This window comes from Myotis daubentonii, chromosome 1 (assembly GCF_963259705.1).
Source record: "Myotis daubentonii chromosome 1, mMyoDau2.1, whole genome shotgun sequence".
In the NCBI taxonomy this organism is placed as follows: Eukaryota; Metazoa; Chordata; class Mammalia; order Chiroptera; family Vespertilionidae; genus Myotis; species Myotis daubentonii.
Window position 1 is genome coordinate 177395045 of NC_081840.1, and position 25248 is coordinate 177420292.

A 25248-nucleotide genomic window follows, 5' to 3' on the forward strand; every position below is an offset into this window, starting at 1 on the left:
GAATTTTCAATCATGTTAAAAACAAATATGGATTTTACTATCACAAATATCCTTGTTATTCTCCACAATCACCTTTTTCATGATGTGTAAGCTGGGGACCAGGCTCTGCTTAGCCATAGCCCTTCATGTTTGCTCCTCTGTTCCCGGGGGAGTTTCTTGCACATGCTTCGATCCCTTTCCATCTGGCCTCTGCACAAAGGCTTTCTCCCTAGCTAACACAATCCTTTGTTTTATGGAGGACCTTGAGTTTATCTGAGAGTGAATACATGTGAAACAATAATCATGTTGTGGGAGAACCTGGTCTGACCTTATTTTTATTCCTGAACCCTAACATGACAGAGAAACTACACTTAGCTGGCAACAAAGACTGAAAAAGGTAAGAGCTGTAATGATGACAGATCTGAAACAGAGCTGCCCAAAGTAAGTGTAAAGGGCCTGATTCTCTGGATACTGTCAATAATTACATGCTTATGTTTATATGACTCTAGTAAAAAAAAAAAAAAAAAAAAGCTTGCTACATTTTTGTGTATATCACTGAAAAACCTTTGTGAGATTTTCAGTTTGTAGGACATTAAGAAATGGCTGCATTTGTGTATTGATCTACCCATGAACTTTATTGCAATGTATTTCTTTCAGCGGAAAAATATTTATAAAGCGTTAATGAATTTTAAAATATAGACTCCTGTGTTTTTTTTTTCAGTGTAAATAAAATCACAATAAGATTACTGAAACCTCATATTGAACTGAAAACCCTCCTTTTAAAATGCATGCTGGTCTGTGTTTAATAGAAGTCGACTGATTTTTCTCACCCACTTTGTATTCATTTTGTCTTTCCTGCAAATATACAAATTTATAAGGCAGTACTTAGAATTTTGTGTTGATTTTGACCGTTGAAGCACATTTAAATGAAGAATAAACACTAAAAGGCCCAAAAGAAAACACACACACCCTCCACCATATAGGTGCTTTGTTTTTTATAATTTACTCCAAATGTATTATATAAAACTGTCTCCAGGACTTTATTTGGGTTTCAAAGTTTTAGAGGCTGATGCAGGCTGTTGGTTTCAAATTGAATTGCTGGTATTGAAAGATGGCATCTGAGGTCTGGAAGGCATTTTGTGTGGATCAAAGAAAAAGATCAGAACCCCACCTCCCTGCCCCCCCCCCCCCCACGTATATTCATTTTTTAAATGAAAATACTTTGTTTTGATGTATTCTTTTCAAAGAGCTTTGAAACACATTTCAGATTTAAACTTAAAATAATGACTCATTTTGAAGTAGAATCTAAAACTACATTTCAAAATATTTCTCCCTATATATTTGGCTTGTTGAAGAAAATGATCTCGGAACACATTTAGTCATCTTATTCTGAAAGGGCAAGGTGTTTTTTGATAGCCACTGTCCCAAAGAAGCTAAACTGTGGCCCCCCAACACACACACACACACACACACTCTTCACACAGTGCTCACATCACACCCCCTGTGTTTGTCATCCGTGCTGAACCCTGTAGTCATTGGTGAGTGAATCCTTACAAATGGGTCCAATTTGCCAAAGGCAAAGTGGCTGCAAAGAAAGGAACAGCAAGTGCCTCTTGCTTCATCTTTGTCAGAGGAAATTCACCAGCGTCTGCGGATTGCAGCGTCAGGGAAAGCAAAGTTCGAGCGACAGGACCACTTCCCCCCTCGGAGCCCGCGCGAGGGGGTGACTTCATTGCGGACTCAGTTTGCCTCCGCGGCCAGCACCGCAGGCGCCCCCAAAGTCCACCGGATCGAGTGGGGACACGCCGCAGAGGGACACGCCGGTGGTCCCTTCGTGGTCCTGGGGCTGCCCGCGCGGGCCGCCTGGGTCTGAGCACCGTGTGCGCTCGGTCTGCAAAGCTAGAAACCATGCCCTTCCCAGGCAGGGAAGCAACCCCCGGGAATCCCGAGGCGGCCGGCTCAAGGTCACCGCGGGAAGGCGACGTCTGGGCCGGGGCTCTGCGGCCCCTCGGTCCAAGGACGGACCCGAGCCGAACGCGACCCCGTCCCCGAGTTTCAGAGCCGCGGAGCCGAGCCCGCGGGGGCAGAGCTCGTGTCCTCGGGCGGCGCGATGAGCGCAGCCTCCCGCCCCCCGGCCCCGGCCCCGCGCGCAGGGCGGGGAGCGCAGAGCCCGGCGGTCCTGCCTCCGCGGAGGCTCGGGAGCCGCTGGGAGCGGGACGGGAGGGAGCCGAGCGCCGGGAGGGAGCGGGCGTGCGCGTCGGGACGGGGAGGGGGCGAGGGCCGAGCGACCCGGGGGCCGCGCTCCAGCTCGGAGCCTCAGGCGCCCGCCGCCTGCAAAAGGGGGCGACCCCGGGCAGGGGGAGTGCGGGGGGCGGGGGGCGGGGGAGGAAGGGAGCCTGGAAAGAGGAAGGACAGGCGGGGGGAGAGAGGAAGAGCGGCTGCAATTTCCGCGGCCGGCGCGGCGGGAGCGGGCGCGGGCGGGGCGGGAGGAGGATCCAGCGGCGTCCGTCAGCGCCCGGCCGCGGGAGGAGGGGACGGCGGGCGGGCGGCGGATTAAAGATGGCCTCCGACAGCTGCGGGGAGCGGCGGCGGCCCGGCGCTTCCCGGGGCTGTCCCTACGATCGGCCCGGCCTGGATGGAGAGGAGAAGCCGGCGCAGCGCCGAGGCTGAGGCGGCGGCGGGGACCCAGCGCGGAGGAGGAGGACGCGGGGGGCCGGCAGCAGAAGGGGAAGGCGGCGGCATCGCTGCCCCGGCTGCCTAGCGCCGCTGCCCGCCCCGGCGGACCGGCTCCGGCTCCCGCACCCGCACCCGCACCCGCGGCCGCAGAACCCAGCCCGCCGGCCCCGCCGCGGAGCGCCCGCAGCCCGCGGCCGACGCCCCCTCCCGGCGCCCCGGCCCGCGACCCCCCCGCCCGGCCCGCGCCCTCCGGTGAGTACCCCCTGCCCACCGCCCCTCCGCGCCCGACGCCGCGCCGCTTTGTTCGCGCGGGGCCCCGGCGCTGCCCCTCGCGGCCCGGCGCCCGCCGCCCTGGGGACAGGCCGCGGCCCAGCTCCCGGCCTCCCCCGGGACCGCGCTGCCCTCGGGGCTGGTGGCCGGGCCTGTGTCCTGCGCGGCCTGGAGGGGGCGCCGTCGCGGTCGGGGTCGGGGTCGGGATCACGCGCGGCGGGGGGCGGCGTGGGGCGATGCTTGGGTTTTGGGGCGCGGGGAGGAGGCTGGACGTCGCCGCCGGTGCGCAGTGGGGGCGTAACCCGGCGGCCCGGGAGGGGTCCGCGCCCGGCCCTCCGCCAGCCCCCGCGGCGCCCGCTCCCCGAGCCCCCGGCGCCCGGGCGCAGCCCTGCGAGGCCTCCATCCCTCGGGCGCTGCCTCCCGGCTGGGCTGCGGGCCTCGCCGGCTGCTTCCCCCCCCCCCCCCCCCCATCACACACACACACCCCTGCGCTGGGGGCCCTGGTCCGTGGGAGGAACCCGGGCGCCCCTGTGCCGGCGGCTGCCCTTTTCCTTCTGTGCGAGGATGAGCTGGCATCGCAAACGCTCCCGGTTACCGTGGGGCTTGGCCCGCAGATGTGACCTCTCCGACCGAAAGGCGCCGGCCACCTGCCTAGTGTTTGCGCCTCAGGTGCGGCGTGTTGGTGATCTTCACCCTTCGATCCTGAGATCTGCAGTATTAGTTAGGCCTCCCCTTCATTGACATATAATCTGATAAAACCCGACTGAAAGGATGTTTACTCTCTCTGTGAACCCCTGCCTCGACTTCCAGAGCTTTAGCATGGCTGTTTCCTGTGGGAAAATGGTGCTAGTGCATAGGAAGAAGTATTTGTGTTTTTTTTGGTTCAGTAATGAGCACGGGTTTGGTGAGTGCCAACTGGCTATTATCGTCTGAAAACCGAACAATTAAAAAAGAAAAACAAGACCTTTTGCACTGAGATAGTGGCATACCTCCAGGGTTGGAATTATTTGATAGGAGGTTGAGGACAATTAGTTTTCAGCATCAGGCTTCATCACAAATAAACATCAAACAGAACCAAAAATGTATTGATTAATGAAAGAACTGGATGTACTAGTGCATAGGTATAGGAAAAAAATAAATCCAGCCGAAAAATAAAAAATAAAACTTGATCATGGGACTCTAAGCAGAGGAATTAGCTTGGTATGGTTTTTACATTTAAAAACACATAGTGCATTAGACTGACTTGAGAACTCTTTGTGCGTCTTTTTGAGCATCAGGGTTGCACGTTACACTCTGAACCATTCATTCTCAAGCAGCTAAAAATACAGTTCTAGTTTTTCCGAGTTGAAGTTGATTCGTGTGAAAAAATCGTTTCTAAATTTGAACTTGCTGAAGGAGATATGAATTAGAAAACATGATGTTCTGGCTGGTCTTGTATATCTGTTTTTTAAAAAAGTAAATGACACTGTACATTTCAATATTAGCTGGATTCTCGACTTTGAGGATTCTTAAATTACATTGCTCAACTTTGCAATTTTAAGAGTGTGCAGCAGGCATTCTTAATTTTATGCAAGTGCTTCAGAAGGTTCTTGAATACTCAAATAATAGACAGAATATAGCATATACAGGCATCTCTCAGAAGTTTTGCAGGTTCGGTTCCAGACCACGGCATCAAAGCTAGTCACAATCTTTTTGCTGATGGAGAGTCTTGCCTTTAATTTGTAAACAAAACAAAACAAAACAAAAAACATCTGTGAAGTGCAATAAAGTGAAGTGTAAAAAAATCGAGGTATGCCTGTATATGCATTTTTGGGGGGTAAAAAATCCTTGGAGTCATCACATTCTCAAAAAGATCTGTCTCCACAAAAGATTATGAACTACTGGATATAGAATTAAAGAACTAATCTCTTATATTTGGAATGTTAAGATTCTTAGAGGGGATTAGATGTGAGAATTTGTATCTTTTCAGCTATCCTATATAATAAAAGCCTAATATGCAAATTGACCAAATGGCAGAAAGACCAGCAGAATGACCAGTCGCTATGACACGCACTGACCACCAGGGGGCAGGCACTCAACACAGGAGCTGCACCCAGCCCGCAGGCCCCAGGCCAGCCAAGGCGGGTGCCAATGGGCCCCCCCGCCCCCCATCACCCTGCTGGTCACCCCACACATTGGTCCTGATCACTGGCCAGGCCTAGGGACCCTACCTGTGCACAAATTTTGTGCACCGGGCCTCTAGTCTATATATGTAAAAAGCTAAGCGACCATCCCACTGGCTGGTAGGTATGACTCACACTGACCACCAGGGTGCAGATGCTCAACGCAGGAGCTGCCGAGCTGTGGTGACTTGGCAGCTGCAGTTATCGAGTGACGCACCCAGAACCAGAGAGGAGGGAGTCCAATTCCGTGTTGCGTCACCCAAGAAGCATCCTCTTGCAATCCAGAACCCCTCAGGGGATGTTGGAGAGCCATTTTGGCCTGATCCCCTCAGGCCAGGCTGAGGGACCCCACCTGCCAGAGGGACCCCTGCTCATTCCACAGACGCTTTTTGAGCCACAGCACCACCCCAGGTGCGACTGGCAGGGGAGGGACTGCGGGAGGTTGGCTCTAGGGTGTGTCTGGCCCGTCTTGCCCAGTCATGCCGGTCACCTTCTAATTAATTTCCTTTCAGTGTGCACGAATCCGTGCACCAGGGCACTAGTCTATAATGATAAAAGCGTAATATGCTAATTAGACCTGATAGCCAAACCACCTTCCAGGCGAAGCCGGGGCTGCGAGGGCTGAGCCCCTTGCACGAATTTCATGCATCGGGCTTCTAGTATCTAAGAAATGTTTGTTATTGACAGTTTGGCACATGGGAATTGTTTTTCATGCATTCTTATTGAAACCTTAGGAAAATGTTAATCCTACTTTCATAATGAAGAAATAGATCTGTAGAGACGCTTGTTCAAAGTCACACAGACACTGGTGGGCCAACATTTAAACCCAGACTGTCTAAAGTCAATGCCAGTACTCCTAATAACAAGGAAGGCTACACTAAGTTTTGAGTTAATGATAGCATTTGCTTGATGTTAACATGAGTAATAGATGTTTTGTTAAAATTAAAAAGTGGATCTGAGATGATCAAGCACTCAGTATCATGGAATTTTGGAACTGTTGACTCCGAGTAGAAAGAGGCCTTAGGGATTAAACCTCTGTTGGTCATACTAATCTGAAATCATACCCAAACTAGGGCCATTTCTACAGCATCCTTGGCAGGATCATTCAGGCTCTGGTTTTCATACTTTCTGTGATTATCAGCTCACTTCTTTTTTTTGACATTTTTAATTTTTTTCTGTTTATGTGAATTAAAATCTCCCTTCCTGATATTTCTACTGACAAATCCCAGTCCCTCCTGTGTATGTATGGAACATTTATTTTCCAGAAAAGAAATGAGGTAAATGACTCCTCTAATTGTTTTGTAGTCTCAGGTTTACTGCAGTATAATTTACCTATAATAAAAGTTTTGACAAATGTATAGAATTGGATAATCATCACCATAATATAAAACTTTTCATCCTTGCTGGTGCCGTTTTTCAGTGGTTAGAGCTTCCGCCCGTGCACTGAAAGGTCTCGGGTTTGATTCCTGGGTTGCGAGTTTCCCCCCCGCCCCTGGTCCTGGGACGTGTGGTAGGCAACCAATTAATATGTCTCTATGACATCCCTCTCCCTCTCCCTCTCCCTCTCCCTCTCCCTCTCCCTCTCCCTCTCCCCTCTCCCCTCTCCCCCCTCCCCCCTCCTCCCTCTCCATCTCCATCTCCCTCTCCCCCCTCCTCTTACCTCCCCTCTTCTCCCCTTCCTACCTCCTTTCCGCTCTCTGAAAAGCAAGCAATGGAAAAAATATCCATGGGTGAGGAATAACAACAATAACAAAAAATATGAAACTTTCCCATCACACCAAAAAGTTCTTGTGGTGCTCGCCTGGCAACCATTAATTAATGAATGCCCCTATAATTTTGTCTTTTCTAGAATCCTATATAATAAAGAGGTAGTATGCAAATTAACCCTCACACCCTCACAAGATGGCTGCATACAACCAGGCTGGCAGGGGGGTTAGTGAGGGACGACCAAATGACTGAATAAGCAGGATGCGTGGGGCGACCAGGCTGGCAGGGTGGCCGAGAGGGGCAACCAGGCCTGCAGGGGGAGGAAGTTAGGGGTGACCAGGTAGGCAGGCAGGTGAGTGATTAGGAGCCAGCGGTCCAGGATTGTGAGCGGGATGTCCGACTGCCGGTTTAGGCCCAATCTGGCAGTCAGACATCCCTCAAGGGGTCCCGGATTGGAGAGAGTGCAGGCTGGGCTGAGGGTCCCTCCCCCTGTGCATGAATTTTGTGCACCAACCCTCTAGTATCATATAAAGGAGATCAGACAATATGTAGTGTTTTGTGTCTTCTTTCACTTAACATAATGCTTTTGATATTTGTTAAGTTGTTGCATAAATCAGTAGCTTGTTTGATGACCAAACCTTAGCTGATAAATATTGTAACAACTTGCCCTCTAACATAAAAAAAAAAAAAAAAAAAATCCCTGATTTTTAGCATTTGCTAATTATTGCACTGTAAATACTCTAATCATGGCCTAAATTAAGCTATCTGAGTCAGCTGGCAAAATTTCTATAAATTTAACAGTGGGCTCTCACCAGCTGGTACCAGCCCACTATAACACACCACTGAGTGTGTTCCTTTGTATTGTTGAGTAGCATTCCATTATATCGTGGTATCACAATTTGTTCATCTGTTCATGAATCAGACATTTGAATTCCCAGTTTTGGTCAATTATGAATAAAGCTGCTGTAAGCAAATAGGTACAGGTATATGTGAGGGCAAGATGTTTTCAATTTTCTTGATTTGTACCTAGGAGGTGGAGTAAGTGTATATTTATTAATATCAGTAATTTTATATTGTACTGCCAAACTGTTTTCCAAAATGACTATACCATTTTGTATTCCTACCAGTAGCAATATAAGAGAATTTCAGTTGTTCTGCATCCTTGTTAACACTTAGTATTATCAGTTATTAAAATTATAGCCCATGATTTCCAATCTTTTTCATCTCATGGCGCACATAAGCTAATGAATAAAATTTTGTGACAAACTAAAAATATATATATTTTGCTGATCTTATTAAAAAATAGGTATAATTTTGATTCATTCTCACAGGACAGCTATAGTTGTGTTGGCTGTTGTCATTTTTTTATTTGACAATAAAAGAGGCCAGTTGTCCCTGACTAAACAGTCAGGTATTGTATGTTTTAAAAACTTTTGTGGCACACTAGTTGAAAATCATTTATATAGCCATTTGTTATATGTGTAATGGTCTTCTTTAATGCTTTTTCTTATTATTATTTTTAGTAATATTTGAATCAACATAGGAAGTTTATGACAGACATTGCTAAAAATTATTTTTTGGTTTGGTCATCAGTGATGATCTCACTATGAAGGCTATGGCACGTAAAGGATGCTTCTTATTGTAGAATTGACTTTCATATTATTAGAATTACCTTTTTAAAAAATAATTACTAGAGAATTCTAATAGTGTTAACATTTTAAAAATGTGGCTTTTAAAGAAAAGATATATAAAGCTTGTTTCTTTAAGAAAAATTTAGAATTAAAAAAAATTCTCAAATGCCTGGCTGGTATGCCTCAGTGGTTGAGCATTAACCCATGAACCAGAAGGTCACAGTTTGCTACCTGGTCAGGGTACATGCCTGGGTTTTGGGCTCCATCCCCAGTGGGGAGCATGCAGGAAGCAGCTGATTAATGATTCTGTCTCATCATTGGTGTTGCTATCTCTTCCTCTCTCTGAAATCAATAAAAAATATTTTTAAAAATTCTCACAAATTATAAAGTATTTCTTCAACTACTACTACTTAGCTCTAGATTCACATATCCAACTGCTGATTTAGACATAGCCACTGAGATGTTCCATAGGCATGTCAACCTCAGCATGACCAAACCTTAGCTCATAATCTTTCCCCCCAAATGTCTTCTTTCCTGTCTTCTCAATTTGAGTAAATGCCCAAATCATCTACCCTGTGACTAGATGGAAGGCTGGCAGTCATCTTCCACTCCTTGATCTTCCTCAGTTTCCACATACAGGTAAACATCAGATCAGGTCCAGTTGCTTTTATCTTCTTAATGTTTCTCCTTTTCAACCCTCTCCTTCTCAGAGGCCTTTCATTAAGTCCTGTGTTTCCCTAGTGATTTATTACAGCGGTCTTACAAATGCTCTCAACTCTGTCTTCACCCCTTCTCACCAGTTCCCCTCATACCCTTTCCAAAATGAATTCTTTCTTCCTTTTTTAATTTTGAAAAATATAAAATTCTGATTTTCCAATATGCATATTTTTCTTGCTGCTTAAAATATTTTAGTAGATACTACTTAAGTCATTATCAGAGAGTCATTAAAGTACTGGGTCTTGGTCTGTACAAAGCTCTGTATGGCCTGGCTTCAGCTTCTGACAGCCATTCTTTTCATTCTTTAAAAAAAAAGTTTGTGTGTCTGCTATCTGCTCTGCACAGTGCTAGCTGATGGAGTTACATCAAGGAGCTTAAATGCTGGTCGGGGGCGGGGGGACAGATAACAGATGTACACATTGTCAGTTGGTAATAAGTGCCATGGGAAAACAAGGTTGGGTAAGGGAATTAAGGGAGTGTAGAGTCCTGAGGTGTGCATGGGGTTGCCATTTAGAGGGCTCTATGAGAAGGCCTCTTCGTTAAAGTGAGCAGAGGCTTGAAGCATTTGCAGGAGTAAGTTTTGGATCTGAGAGAAGGGTAGGTGCTGAGGCCCTGAAGCAGGAGGGTGGACAGGTAGGGGTTGGCTGGAGGGAGGTGAGAGCTGAGCTAGGGTGGTGGAGGTGCTGGCAGACCTTGGAGTACAGTGTAAGGACTTTGACTTCTGAACTTGGTGAGTTGAGCCTAGAGTGTGCCCTGGGCATGAGCAGAGGTGCATTCCTGTCTCCTACCTGAAGTTTCTGAAGTATGCTACCCTATCCTGCCCCTGAGCTTTCCTGCTATGCAGAATACTGCTTGGTTTGTCCCTACCCTGTGTTCCCTTAGCACCCTTTGTCATACCCCTACTTACTAGCTCTTTTGTTTGTTTGTCTCCTCTCCCCAGACTGAGCTCCAAAATTTTATTTTTAACTTCTGAATTCCTATTTCATTCAGTTAATGTCTGTTGAATTATGGAATTGCTGACAATGAAATTAATCACTGAAAACTGTTTAGGAGACAACCCAACAGTATAGTGTAATGACTGCTAGCTCTAATGGATGTGCAGTCTGTCTTTTTTGCTGACTAGTGTATATTTAGGGCCAGGGCAATGAGCCCTGCATAATAGGTGCTCAGTAAATACCTAGTGTGTGATTGAGTGCACATCTGTGTACCAGCCGCTGCTCTTCTGCTTCCCTTAAATACACGGACAAGCTTCCCCCAAATCCCTTAACATGTTTCCCTGTGGCCTTATCCTTCCTCTAATTGCATGCTCAAGAAATGCCAAATACTTAGGAAATTCATCTATTCATCCTATCTAATAATAGAGAAACACTGTAATTAACCATAACTTCGCTACCCTTCCCATTGGCTAATCAGCTAGATATACAAATTAACTGCCAACCAAGATGGCGGCCGGTAGCCAGGCAGCTGAGACGAATAGGAGGCTTGTTTGCTCCAGTGATGGAGGAAGCCAAGGTTCCCTGCCTGCCACTGCTGGCCTCTGAGCTTGCGCTCTAAGAAACAGTGTTGCAATTATAGAAGCTAAACAAACTCCAGAAACCTGCTTTCAGCCGTCAGAGCTGGAGAGAGCAGGACCGCAACAGTGTTACAATTATATAACCCAAACAAACCCAGATACCTGCTTTCAGCAGCCGAGGTCTCAGAGCTGGAGCCGGCTCTCAGCTCCAGTGACAGCCATAGAAGGTAAATAAATCCCAGAATAAAAAAAAAAAAAAGAAAAAAAGGAGAGGTTGGGAGCTTCAGTCACCCGCCAGCCTGAAAACGGCCCTCAGCCCCTCACCCAGACTGGCCAGGCACCCCAGTGGGGACGCCCACCCTGAAGGGGGTGTGACCAGCTGCAAACAGCCATCATCCCCTCATCCAGGCTGGCCAGGCACCCAAGCAGGACCCCCACCCTGATCCGGGACACCCTTCAGGGCAAACCAGCCGGCCCCCACCCGTGCATCAGGCCTCTATCCTATATAGTAAAAGGGTAATATGCAAACTGACCCTAACAGCAGAAAGACTGGGAATGACTGGTCACAATGACACACACTGACCACCAGGGGACAGACTCTCAATGCAGGAGCTGCCCTCTGGTGGTCAGGGCGCTCTCACATGGGAGGAGCTCTTCTCAGTCACAAGCCAGGCTGATGGCTGCCAGTACAGTGGTGGTGGTGGTGGGAGCCTCTCCTGCCTCCTCAGCAGCGCTAAGGATGTCCGACTGCAGTTTAGGCCTGCTCCCCGCTGTCAAGTGGACATCCCCCGAGGGCTGCCGGGCTGCCAGAGGGATGTCTGATTGCCATCTTAGGCCCAATCCCCCGGGGGATGGGCCTAAGCCAGCAGGTGGTCATCCCCTGAGGAGTCCCAAACTGCGAGAGGGCACAGGCCGGGCTGAGGGACTCCCATCCTCTCCGCCTCCCCCCGAGTGCACAAATTTTTGTGCACCGGACCTCTAGTTCATTATAAACAAATGTAATAAGATAGTAATGCAGATAACTTCTCTTCAAGCTAAATAGATAGGGTTTATTGCACATATTGACTCATTCACATTTCTGTTTTCCTTTCGTTGGTAGGAATTTTTTGAGGATAGTTTATTACTGGCTCCAACAATCATTAATAAATAAAACACTGATAGGTCTAGAATATCACTTCTATAAACAACTCAATGGGAGCCCTGCCGAGTGTGAAAAGTATAGTACCAGAAATAAAGTCGACAGTATTTCTTAGTGTGTTTCATTTGATTGAACAAGCAATTAAGGATGGCTTATTCATCTGACTTTACTTGTGCAGGCTTTTGGGTGTGTGTGTGTTTTTGTTTTGTTTTTTGGTTTTTGTTTTGTATGCTCACCACCATGTCTGTGTAATGTCAGACTCCAGCACACACTCTTTTTTTTTTTTATTAGTTAAGGTATTACAAATGTGTCCTCATCCCCCCCATTAACCCCCAACCTCCCCCCACACACACAAACTCATGCTCCCATCCCCCCGTTGTCCATGTCCATTGGTTTGGCTTATATACATGTATACAAGTCCTTCTGTTGATCTCCTCCCCTTACCCCCGCCCTCCCCTACTTTCCTTCTGGGGATTGATAGCCTGATCGCTGTTTCTCAGTCTTTGGGTCTGTCCCTTTTCATCAGTCTATGTTGTTCTCTATAATCCACAAATGAGTGAGATCATGTGGTATTTATCTTTCTCTGACTGGCTTATTTCACTTAGCATAATGCTCTCCAGTTCCATCCATGCTGTTGCAAAAGGCAAGAGTTCCTTTTTTTTTTTACCGCAGCATAGTATTCCATTGTGTATATGTACCACAGTTTTCTAATCCACTCATCTGCTGATGGGCACCTAGGCTGTTTCCAAATCTTAGCTATGGTGAATTGCAGCACACACTCTTGAATCTTGGAACACTAGATATCATCTTAAGCCTAGAAACCTGTAACTTCAAGTCCTTCAGTCCTTACATCTAAGGCTTCCATGTCTTGTCTGACCCCTGCATGGCTTGGAGCCTATAGGGTAGTGGTCGGCAAACTGCGGCTCGCTAGCCACATGCGGCTCTTTGGCCCCTTGAGTGTGGCTCTTCCTAAGCCTTAGGAATATCCTAATTAAGTTAATAACAATGTACCTACCTATATAGTTTAAGTTTAAAAAATTTGGCTCTCAAAAGAAATTTCAATCGTACTGTTGATATTTGGCTCTGTTGACTAATGAGTTTGCCAACCACTGCAATAGGGGATACCCTAAGTGTTGTATCTGCATAAGCTGTAAGACTTGAGCCAAAACATTTAAAGTAATGTCTGTTAGTAATATGAGTCATTTTCCCTCCATTTTTGGTTAACCAAAAATTATGTGCTTGGGTATAATACATAACAAATATTGGATTATTGATCTTCTATATGTTGTAATCCGTAGTGACAAGCCTAGTGATGATGTGCCCTGTAGTTTTTTTAGTATATGAAATAGTTGTAGATCCTGGCCCACTTAATGTGAATACTATTTGTATTTTGACCAATTACACTATTGTTTTTTTGCTTTGTTTTGGATTTGGATTTTGTTGTTGCTGCTGCTGCTATTTTAATGATTATGTGTGAGTAGGGCCTTGATTTTGTTTCACTATTAGAATGGTCTTACTATTAAATTTGCACATCAGTTTTCTTCAGTCAAGGACAATTTTTAATGACTTAGGTTTAAGTTTTCTCCCATAAAGTTTAAAAATTTTTTTTTGTCACTTTCAATATGTGTATAGTATATTAGTCTATGACGTGGCACAGTGTTAGTGCACCTAGTTATTTTAAGTTTAATATATCATTGCTTTGTGATATTCCACAAAAGAGCACAATGGGGATCAGGTGCTGCATTACCTGAGCAAGTTTGAGATTTAAGAATGTACCATGACCACTCTTCCATCATATACTAACCCAGTAGCAGATACTGCTATGCCTTGAGTAAACTGAGTCCCTGCGTAGAGAGCCACTGTCATTATGCATTTTGGTGAGGTTGCTTAGATCAGTAACTTTAATCAACTAGATCTATGTGAAGCCACAGGGACTTAAAGTACTACTGTAATTGTATTTTGGGGTTTAGAAGACTATTGAATTGGAAAAAAAATACAACTAAGTATGATTGGCTTTCATTTTTTTAATGTATGGCCTAATTTCTTAAAGGTGTTCATTAGTTCTGCCTATAAAAGACAAGATCCTATTTATAGTGACACTTTCAGAGACCCAGAAATTGAGATTTGAAATCTTGCCCTAGCCGGTTGCTCAGTGGTTAGAGCATCAGCCCGCGGACTGAAGGGTCCCTGGTTCAGTTCCAGTCAAGCGCACATACCTTGGTTGCAGGCTCCATCCCAGGCCCTGGTCGAGGCGTGTGTGGGGGGCAACCAATCTGTGTGTCTCTCATATTGATTTTCTCTCTGTTTTCTCTCCCTCTACTCTCTCTAAAAAGATCAATGGGGAAATGTCCTCAGGTGAGGATTAACAACGAGAGAGAGAGAGAGAGAGAGAGAGAGAGAGAGAGAGAGAGAGAGAGAGTTTTGTTACTTTGAGCAGGTCACCTATCCTGTCTGGCCTCTGGTTCTTCATCTGTTTCCACACCAGGTTCCTTAGATAAGAGTGATAATTGCTTTCTGACACTAATTCTTTTAATTTTCCTCAGTTTCTTAAGCCCTTGGTACTTATGTTGTGAGAGGGATGCAGGGTAATTTTTGACATGTGTAATAGATGAATCCGCTACATTTTAAAGCAGTGGTTCTCAACCTTCTGGCCCTTTAAATACAGTTCCTCATGTTGTGACCCAACCATTAAATTATTTTTGTTGCTACTTCATAACTGTAATGTTGCTACTGTTACGAATCGTAATGTAAATATCTGATATGCAGGATGGTCTTAGGCGACCCCTGTGAAAGAGTCGTTCGACTGCCAAAGGGGTTGCGACCCACAGGTTGAGAACCACTGTTTTAAAGTATCAGGTCCAGCTTTCTCTTCCTGTATAATGTTTCTTCCTATCTTGTTTCACTCTGTTCTCCAGCCAGTATGGATTTAAAGGAGGCCAATTAATTTAATATTAGCCTAAGAAAAATAGAAATCTGTTACATAGCCATTATCTGATATTAAAAAGTCTTGCCAAATGATTTTGTATTATCTGCTTTTTCCTTTAGGGGGAACAAGTAATTTGTCTGCAGAGAACCTTGTTTATTGCCTCGTGCTATAAGTAAAGCATCCTAAGTTATGCTTTATCACTTGTGTGATTTAGGAGGTGATTAACTATTGTATATTGGTGGCCCAGTGCATGAATTTGTGCAAATTGAGAGGAAATTAATTAGAAGAAATATTTTGATATCGCTATTCGCCCTTTCTCTATAATAGAAGTGTCAACCAAGTTCACGATAGACAATCACAGATGGAAACACACACATACAATTGGCGCCAACGAGAGCTTTATATGTATCATGCATGCGCGAGTCAACTTAGCTTTTTATAGACATAAAATAAACTTGCTTAATTAGACCTGCTTTCTGATTTAGCTAAACTTTTTTCGGCCCAGTGAAGCACTCCAACTTCTCTTTCAGGTAATTGTCAGCAACACAGCAGTAAATATCAACATGCAGCTGATTATTATTGTAGATCATGCAGGGAGAACAAAGGGTAAACTATTTAACGGAAGCAGTGTTGTTGTTTTTTAAATATATTTCTTCATTGATTTCAGAGAGGAAGGGAGAGGGAGAGATAGAAAGAAACATCAATGATGAGAGAGACTCATTGATTGGCTGCCTCCTGCATACCCCCTACTGGGGATCAAGCCCACAACCCAGGCATGTGCCCTTAGCTGGAATGGAACCTGGGACCCTTCAGTCCGCAGGCCAATGCTCTATCCACTGAGCCAAACCGGCTAGGGCTGCAGCGGTGTTTGACTATATTCTGCACAGTGAGAAAACCTGAAGTCATTTTCAGGGTCCACCATCTTAACTTCTTTTCAGTCGGGTCAAGTTTCTAAGTTTTCTAAATCTCCATTTTCCGGCTAATGAAAAGAAAATCGGATTCCATCGAGTCTCCTATCTACCTACTCCAGGACTTCTGTGAGGATCAAATGAGATGAGGCACCGGAAAACACTTCACAGACATTTGGTTACAGTGTGAAGTGTTTGCACCAGGCTATAAAGCAAGTCATGTTCCTGGGCTGAAGCAACTACAAGGAGGCTAGTCGTCACTAGGGAGAGGAAGCCGGTGTTGCTACATGACATTACCGGGCGGAGGGAAGGACACTTAGCATATTAGCCTTTATATAGATAGATAGGACTTAACACTTTAAAAAGAATCCCATAAGTATTGTTCTCAAGACAGCCAAATCTTTTAGTACATTTTTGAGTGTTTGTCTCTAGAAAACCAACTTGTTTTAATTTCTCTAATGTTTATTCTAACTGCATTACCTTATTGATATATTTTTAAATTTTGAAGTAGTTATAAACTCGGGAAATTGCGAAAATTACCATAGAGTTCCATGTAAACTTTACCCATCACCCTTTGCTCAGTAGTAACATCTTACATAACTGTAGTACAATAGTGACTTGTATTTCATTGCTAAAAGCATAATGATCTTGCTCATTTTGAAAAATGTTGACAAGTACAAGAATGTTGTTGATATTTTTGTTCTCAGAGGTGAAGAGGTTAGCATGTACAAATTCAGATTCTCTGCCTTGTTTCCATAGGAAAAACACCAAAGCTATGTTTCTTCCCTGAACTTCCTATAAATAGGATGACAGTTAACCAGGCAAATGGCTGATTATTTTCCACCAAGTAGTTCATTCACAGCCTTATATATAGTCATGCAAAATTTCAGTTACACGGCATTCTTCTTAATTCCTCTTTGCTGGACTTCTTTATTTAATCATTCAGGAACTTTTATTCTTGCATGTAACAGAATATAAAGAAATAAATACTGGGCATTTAGTCAAGAGATACTAAGTACCTGTTATCACTGTGTTGACTATTTTGGAAAAGTTATAGTGTAGCTGAATAAACAGCTGTAGGACGTTACCACATATTACATAATGTATTTCAACAGATTTTATTCCTAACACATAGACATAGGCATGTAGTTGGCCTTCAATAAACATTGAGTTAATAAATGTACTTAAGCAATAAGCATGTTGTCAGAAAATTATGTAAGTCTTAAGAAAATAAATGTTTACTGTCACTCCTAGGAATTCTAAAACTACTCATTACCAAGTGAGAGAATAGTAATGCATGTTTTATTATGTTTCTTTATTTTCTTCACCCTAGGAAACCTTTAGTAAATATAATCAAATTTCCTTATTTAAAGACTGGGTCTTTCTGATTCTGAAGTCCAAGTTCTTTCATTATGGCACACTGCTCATTAAAACACAGTACTTACTGATTTAGATGAGAAATGCCATAGTTAAGTGAATAAGTATGAAATTAAACTGTATGTCAGTTATTTTTAGAAAAATCATTGTGTATTGATTGCCTAATAATTTTATTTTACCTGATTTATTTATGTAATTATTAGTGACTAAATTAGATCAAATATAAGGGATTTAACTTGCTCTTGGAACCTAGTTCTTATTACCCAAAATGATCATACACTATAAATATACTCTCAAATGATGCTATAATGTGTAATAGTAATTCTAAAAATTTTTTTCTAAATAGTTATGAAATATTTTATTGTTTTCTGCACTAGGTACTATGGGAGCTACATGGATAATTCTGCTCTCAATAACTTTATAATATAGTGTAGATAAGATAGATGAATAAATAGTTGAACAGTATGTGAATAGTCTGTCTGAAAGGTATCAAAGTTCTATGGACATTTAGTGAGTAGAAAGATTACTTTTAGTTGAAATTATTAGGGGAAGCCTAATATGTTTGATATGAATATCGGGGATTCATAGAATTTTCTTGGTGAAAACTGAAATTGACTTATATCAGAATTATAGAAAATTATAAAATCAATAGATTTCACTAGCAGTGAATCAGATGGAAAAAATTTTGTCTGAATTTATTGTTTAAGTAATAAAGATGAGGATGAGCAGTAAAGTAAAACACTTAGAAAAGACCATATTTTTAACATGAAAACCTTACTAGTGCTCCTGAAGCATTTTACAACTAGGTCACCATGAAAACTGAACCAAATATGACTTTTTAGCATGTTTTTTTAAAAAGATAATTTGATCTGTTGGATCAATGACAGATGTGCTTTATATATTTCATTTCATTTGCTAAGTTATAAGTTAGATAAGTTATCTCTGTGGTTAAGATGAAAACTGGTTTATTGCTGCTTTATTATTTCTGAAGTTCTGATGTTTAAAGTATTTCTATTATCTCTAATAGCCTAAAAAAGTTATCTTGACTTTGTGAAATTCAGCATTGCTAGAAGAGGTTGCTGTTGGTGTGGGCTTAAAGAAGAGGCTGGAGAAAAGGGGGAAGGACAGTGTGGGTGAATGGCAACATGATGCGGAGAAAGGGGGGAAAGAGGGGAGAGGAAATGAGAGTTCTCTGTAAAGGGGAATCCTTCTGCCTGTGGTCATTCAGTCTATCAGAGGCTGACCTGGACCTAGTCAAACCTGAGGTATTTTTGAAAGCTACTTTATTTGTCAAACCTGTATAAAGAACAGAAAATCTTGAATTTGCTTTAGTTATACAATAAATATTAATGAAAAGTGGTGTTATGACAGGCGTTTGTGCTGTCCATCTCCTTTTCCACGGAGACCTAGATTTAAATCTGAGTCACCAGAGTAAATGTGTTCAGTGATTCCCAGCTTGTGTTAGGTTGCATAACTGCCACATGGATTGGCTAGGTGTTTATACTTTCATGAGGTGATGGGGAAGCCCAACAAGACGTGGCAGCTGCTGGAAAGGCCACCATTATTACCTCCGACATGCACTTGTGTGGCTGGGTCAGGGCAGGGGAAATATTCAGAATAGCCTTTCTGAGATGACTATACTAGTGATCTCTATTCATGGTCTGGAGAAGTGCACTTATTCTTTAAAAGCGTATTCTTTCTTTGTCTTTATGAATTTTCATGCACTTTGAATTTTCTCAGCCTAATTACTTTCATAAAAAAAGGGCCACTTTTTAAGTGTTGTGTGCCAGTGTTGAAAGATCTTTAAAATGATCCTCATATTCTAGCCTTTTTTCTTTCTACTGTGCTTGTTGACAGCCACTGTAGTGCAGAGTTGAATAGTTGCTTTGCATATCCTAATGTAATCTGACAAAGCCTCATTCCAGTTCCGAGAAGTTCTGTTCAGCAAGCACTATTTTAATGGAAGGAGATTGGTTGCATTCCTGTACCTAATTGTTACTTTGGTGTTGTTAAACTTATAGATACTAGTCACATCTGTGTGTGCTTTCTTCAGTTTTGTTAAAGTTTAGAAATGCTCTTACATAGCATGTTGGCTACATTGATTTTAGTATCTTAAAAAAATTTTGTCTCATCTAAGTAGCAGAGGTAAGTACTATGCACAGGTTTTGAGTTAGATTTTTGCATTTCATCATCTATTATCATTAAGAGATCAATTAAAAAAAACAACAACTTGAAGCCCTGGACGGGGTGACTCTGTTGAGTGTCATCCCATGCACTGGGAGGTTGCTGGTTCAATTCCTGGTCAAGGCACATGCTCAGGTTGTTGGCTCGATCCCCAGTAGGGGGAGTGAGGGAGGCAGCTGATTGATGTTTCTCTCATTGATGTTTCTTTCTCCCCCTTCCTCTCTCTTTAAAATCAATAAAAACATTAAAAAGAAAACACTTTAAAGATGGCAAAATGACTAGTTTAGTAAAGAATGCCATAGCTTATTGGCGTTAAAAAATTTTCATTATTTTTTCCCCCATCCAATCTATTCATGAGCATTCAACTCATTATAACATCTCTACGAACCATGATTTTAAGCTAAATAAATGAGCTAGTAACTCATTGCCAGATGCCTGAAATAGAAAAGTCCTACCAAAATAAACAAGCAGTGAAAGGGATTTTTGAAACTTAAATATTAAATGCAGTGTTAGATTAAGGAAAGGGCTATAATAATATAAAATCAGAATAGAGGAAAATAATTACCTGGTGAAAAGATAAGAACAAATGAAATTAACCCATGATGTGAGATGCATGGAATAATAATCCGTGTTTACTATTCCGTAGGGAGTTATCTTTGGAAAAGAGACTTGGAACTCACATCACACTTGGTTTTCTTTGAGGAAGGTTCCCCCTGGCAGTTGACATTCCGAGGTGACTCTATTGCAGCACCAGCTGAGTACAGTTGACACTCCTTTACTAGCCATCTAAATTCTTTGGTGGTGTTTTTTCATTCAACAGGAATTTATTAACTGTTTTGTGTGTTGAAATACTAAGATGATAAGATACTAATCCTTTTAAAGAGCTAGTAAGCTACTTTAACTTATGAACACATAATTATTAAATAATGCAGTAGTAACATCAGTTTGAGGTTTCATTGGCTTTCCTCCTTAGTCCCAGTATGTGGAGCTCCTTATTATCCATTGTACTTGTTCTTATCGAAGCTCTCTTGGCATATAAGAAGCCCAAATACACACACCTTTTCCCTATAATCTTGGGCTACTGAGCGTTTTTCCTTGTACTCATGATGATCCCGTTTGTGGCTTGATCTTTAGGAATCAGGGTTGAGAAATTCAGGAAAGGGACAACTTTTATAAGGGTATAGTGTTAGTAACAAAACTAGATTTTGGAGAAAGTAATGGGAATCCTATTTTGGGGCACTAAGTGGAATTAGAAATTTAAGTTTCATAAAGAAGAATTCAGCATTGATCAAAAGAGATGCTAATTTGCCCTAGCCGGTTTTGCTCAGTGGATAGAATATTGGCCTGCATACTGAAGGGTCCCAGGTTTGATTCCAGTCAAGGTCAATGGCACATACCTAGGTTGCAGACTCAATCCCTAACCCTGGTCGGGGCTATGTGGAAGGCAACCAATCAATGTCTGTCTCTCTCACATTGATGTTTCTCTCGCTCTGTCTCTCCCTCCCTTCCACCCTCTAAAAATCAATGGAAAAATATACTCGGGTGAGGATTACAAAAAACCAGATGCTAATTTTATATGACTAGGTATAGACATTGTTTTATTGGTCTGATGTACCTTATTTGTTTTGTGTCAAGTAATTACAACCAGAATTCTTTGGAATTAAGTGGTTGTTTCTATATGCTATAATGTATTTATAAAATATGATGTCATTATCTTTTGTTCTATTTTAAAGAAATATCTGATTTTTAAAAATTTGGCATATAAGTGTCTAGGAATATTATGTTTATATTACTACTAGGGGCCCAGTGCATGAAATTCGTGCACTGGGTGTGTGTGTGGGGGAGTGTCCCTCAGCCCAGCCTGCCCCCTCTCACATACTGGGAGCCCTCAGGCGTTGACCCCCATCACCCTCCAATCGCAGGATTGGCCTCTGGCTGAGGCGTCCGGCTCGGGCAGCGGGAACCTGCAGCTGCAGCGGCCCCACGATCGTGGGCTTCGCTTTAGGCCCAGGCAAGGGACCCCTAGCTCCCGGGACTGCCAGCTTCGACCGTGCCCAGCTCCCATCGCTGGCTCCACCCCTACTTCCTGCTATCACTGGCCAGGGCGGCAAAGGCACCTGATTCTCCGATCATGGCTTGGGGGCAGGGCAAAGGCGGCTCTTAGCTCCCCCCTGGGTTTCTGATCACTGTCAGTGGCAGGGGCTTCTTCCTGCTTTCCCTTTCACCTCCCTGCATTGTGCCTACATATGCAAATTAACCGCCATCTTGTTAGCAGTTAACTGCCAATCTTAGTTGGCAGTTAATTTGCATATAGCCCTGATTAGCCAATGAAAAGAGTATCGTCATACGCCAATTACCATTTTTCTCTTTTATTAGTGTTGATATTACAAAGTTTCCAATTCATACCATTCAGAAAATATTTTTCTTTTGTTTATCTGTTTAATTCCTTTGTTTTTAAATTCTGTAAGTTTGCTTATTTTTTAACCATATCTCAAGAACTGATAGGGTTTTGTGGTATTGGTGATAGGCCAGAGTATGGTCAAGCTTAAGAGTAGGCAGAGGTTACTGTCGTACAGATGGACTAGAATGAGTTCATACTTAGAAATAGTGCCAATCTTACCTAAGCTACAGGTATTGAGGAAAGGTTCTCTTTGGTAGGCCATGCCAAGAGTAGAATAGCCAGGGAGCCATCCATAACCTGTTAATGGGAATTCAAGGTAAAGAAACATGTGGAATCTTGAGGGAAAGAGAATGAGAATGGTCTCCAGAGAATTGTCTGCGGCTACTGGGTTACTGGGCTCTAGATAATGTCCTGATACCAGTCTTTGGGATTGGACTAATAATCAAAAACAGGCATCCCAGCCCTAGGACAAGGCAAAGCAGGGACCAGACTAGGAACATCCAAAAGTGTTTAAAACAGAAGTCTAGTTATAATTATTGAGTTATAAACAGGGCTAGAACAGCAGAAAGGGTAGGAGTAGAATAGAGTGGGTATCAGAACAAGGATCCCTAGTCCTCTAATCTGGGCTCTAGAGGCTGGGTGAACTAATGTTAATGATAACTTGATCTGTAATCAAAGATTGAGGGTGACACTGCTTAAGTATCTCTTGTCACAAATCTGTATTGGTGACCCAGGACTTAAGTGACAGGGAAAGCAAGACCCAGGGAGAGCAGAAGCAGGCTGGGCTTGACATTCTTTTATATACTATTAAGTATCTTTTAAGGAAAAAAATTCATTGCCATTGTTAATCAGTAATCATTTAGCTTGCTCTATGGCACTGGTGTGGCATCACGAGATGTAGAGAATTGCTGATGCTTCATTGTAACATCTTAACAGGAAACTGCTGTTGAGCTGCTGCTAAAATGAACAAACTGAAGCTTTGGAGTAAGTATGCTTTCTTGCAAAATAGGAGGATGTGAAAAAGCATGTTAGGCATGAGGTTCTAATGTCACAATTCTGAAGGCCAAAGCACACTGTGTTAGGCGTTTAGGTTTTGAGTGGGGTAAGAGGAAGCACCAGCAAATTAATGATATGATAATTTGACATCAAAATGAGAACATTCCACACCTCTTTTACTTCCTAGAAGTCATATTAGCATTTTTTGATTTGCAGTAAGCTGATACTCACTAGCATAAGGGGTGATAAAAGGCATTTATGGAGCCCATACTGGAAATTGGATGATAAATTGAACAAGTGGGACTTAAACAGAAGAAGCCAAAGGAGCTCTAGGAATCTCATCAGCAGGAGTTTTATACCTTCTTTCTAGACACCCGCCACCAATGTGACATTGCTCTAAAGCAGGGGTCCTCAGACTTTTTAAACAGGGGGCCAGTTCACTGTCCCTCAGACCGTTGGAGGGCCGGACTATAGTTTAAAAAAAAAAAAAAACTGAACAAATTCCTATGCACACTGCACATATCTTATTTTGAAGTAAAAAAACAAAATGGGAACAAATACAATATTTGTATTTGCATGTGGCCCACGGGCCGTAGTTTGAGGACCCCTGCTCTAAAGATTGAGTCTCTGCCTTGACAGTTCAGTTTTTATATTCCAACAAGAAAGGATGAGATTAGCCTGTTCAGATCAGGTATCTGTCTTCCAGAGCAAGGGGACCAGGTTGTGATGGATAGTCATAGCTCTGGGCATCTAATACTGTGTGCTGGGGGCCATCCCCAAAGAAGGGGAAAGCAAAGCTTGGTAGCTCTCCTGGGAGGTGTCTAGCTATCCTACCCTTTGGTAATTTAACCACTCCCTTTACCTTTTCTCTTGCCCCCATTTTTCTCCCCACTTATATAAAGGTAGAGATAACCCTGCTATCCCATCTGTTGGTGCACTTTTTCTAGTGGGAGAAAAATCTAAATGCAAGCTGAGATACCACATCAAGAGGCAGTGCCGTAGGGCTACTGATTCTGGGTAATGTGCTGCTCTTCATTCTACTGTGACTCTTTCTTTTACAATCTAAATTTAATTTCTGCTAACTTGTCATCTGCATGTTGGGGGAAAGGAAAAGGAAATAAAATGTATTTAATGAGAGAGATGGGATAATTATTATACACTAGGGGCCCAGTGCATGAATTTGTGTACCTTGAAAGGAACTGTGGGCCACGAGGCTGCGATGTGCACAGGGGCAGGTCTCGGCCCCTCCTCTGTGCCCAGCCCCTCCTGCCGCGGCCCCAGGTACCCTGTCTACTGGCAGCCCTGCTCCCGCTCCCACATGCTGATGGTGCCGGCCCCACTTGCACCCACTGACAGCGTGGAGCTATTGGGGCTGGCACCAGCAGCAGGGCTGGCGCTGGCAGCGGGTATGAACAGTGACTCCGGTGCTGGCAGCGGGTGCGAGTGGGGCTAGTGCCAGCAGCAGGTACAAAGGCCAGGCAGGACGGCGGTGTGTGCGGAAGCGAAGAATTTTCAGTAATCACCAGAACCTTGCCCCGATGACAACAACCGGTGCCCCACCTTTGTCTGGTGCCCCCACTCACCTCCACCATCCCACTGTGGCCAATGCCCGCCATGTTCCACACTCTGCTGCCTGCTGCCAAGCCCGCCATGCTCTGCGCGCACCCCCTGGTGGCCAGCACATGTCATAGCGACCGGTTCGGTTTGGCCGTTCGGTCTATTTTCATATTAGGGTTTTACATATATATAGATGACTAGTAAGAAAATAAATGATGGCTGCAATCCTTAGTTTTGCATCAGTGCACAAACCCTAACCTGTTCCACGTCGGATTTCATATTTCTGTTACCTTCTACTTACCAAGTCTATTGGCTTGTCAGGTTCTATTCTGAGCCAGTCTTTCCTTCTTGAAAGGGTCTGAGCTCCCGGTATTTTCAACTGGATGGGATTGTGTTGGTCTTTCTACTGTTGCGAGGAAATAAACCTGAACACTATAAGTTCAGCTTTCAGTAGAATGAAACACTTATTTTGTCTCCTGGTATAAATATTTTTTCCTTGGGAATGAAAACTTCTAGATCAACAGATTTCAGAGTTCTTGAGACAAGAAGAATTATTGAGACAAGAAACAAAACTCTATCATTGTTTGGTTCCTACATCCAGTGTATTCTGGAGATGGGAGACATCGTGTGTTGGTTAGTGTTCAGAACCTACTGTATATCCTGCAGGACAGCAGCCCAAGTTAATCTTGCATAGCGATGCTGGCAGAGGCAAATTCAGAATTGGTATCCCATGTAGTGAGGACCAGCCATCACCATTTCTGTGATGCGGAGGGCTTGATGTATTTTGCCAAAAGGTAGTACTTATAGGGGACTCAGGCAAATGTGTTCTCAATAGTAGTGTCAGTGAGGTCAGTCTTAGTGAGTCCATGCAGTTGATCCCTTACATAACTGCTTCTCCTGCCACCTGGCTGTCTTCATGAACCTACTGAGCAGGACCAGGTTGGCTGGAGAAGAAGTCTAACTTGATTTGCAATGTGGGTCATCTTATCCACCCGATCATTAGGAGGCTTTATATTTTGATTTGTTTGCTTTGGCAGTGGAGGATTCTGGGGAACACCTGCGAGGGGAATTTTAGGTTATTGTCAGGTTGTGAGAGATTCGTTCAA

At 43.7% G+C, this 25248-nt stretch overlaps 1 protein-coding gene across 16 annotated transcripts in view; it reads left to right on the forward strand.

Moving 5' to 3' along the window:
• The first annotated feature begins 2423 nt into the window (after positions 1-2423).
• The window catches only part of WDFY3 (WD repeat and FYVE domain containing 3), a 277660-nt gene continuing 254835 nt past the window's right edge, over positions 2424-25248 (forward strand). For 3 of the 16 annotated variants that reach the window (XM_059666212.1, XM_059666252.1, XM_059666232.1), the window contains exons 1-2: positions 2431-2907; positions 23488-23602. The gene's annotated coding sequence lies outside the window, so the exon portion shown is untranslated. Of the gene's footprint in view, positions 2908-23487; positions 23603-25248 lie in introns of all 16 variants that reach the window. The other 13 variants (XM_059666222.1, XM_059666243.1, XM_059666263.1 and 10 more) reach the window with 10 other exon arrangements.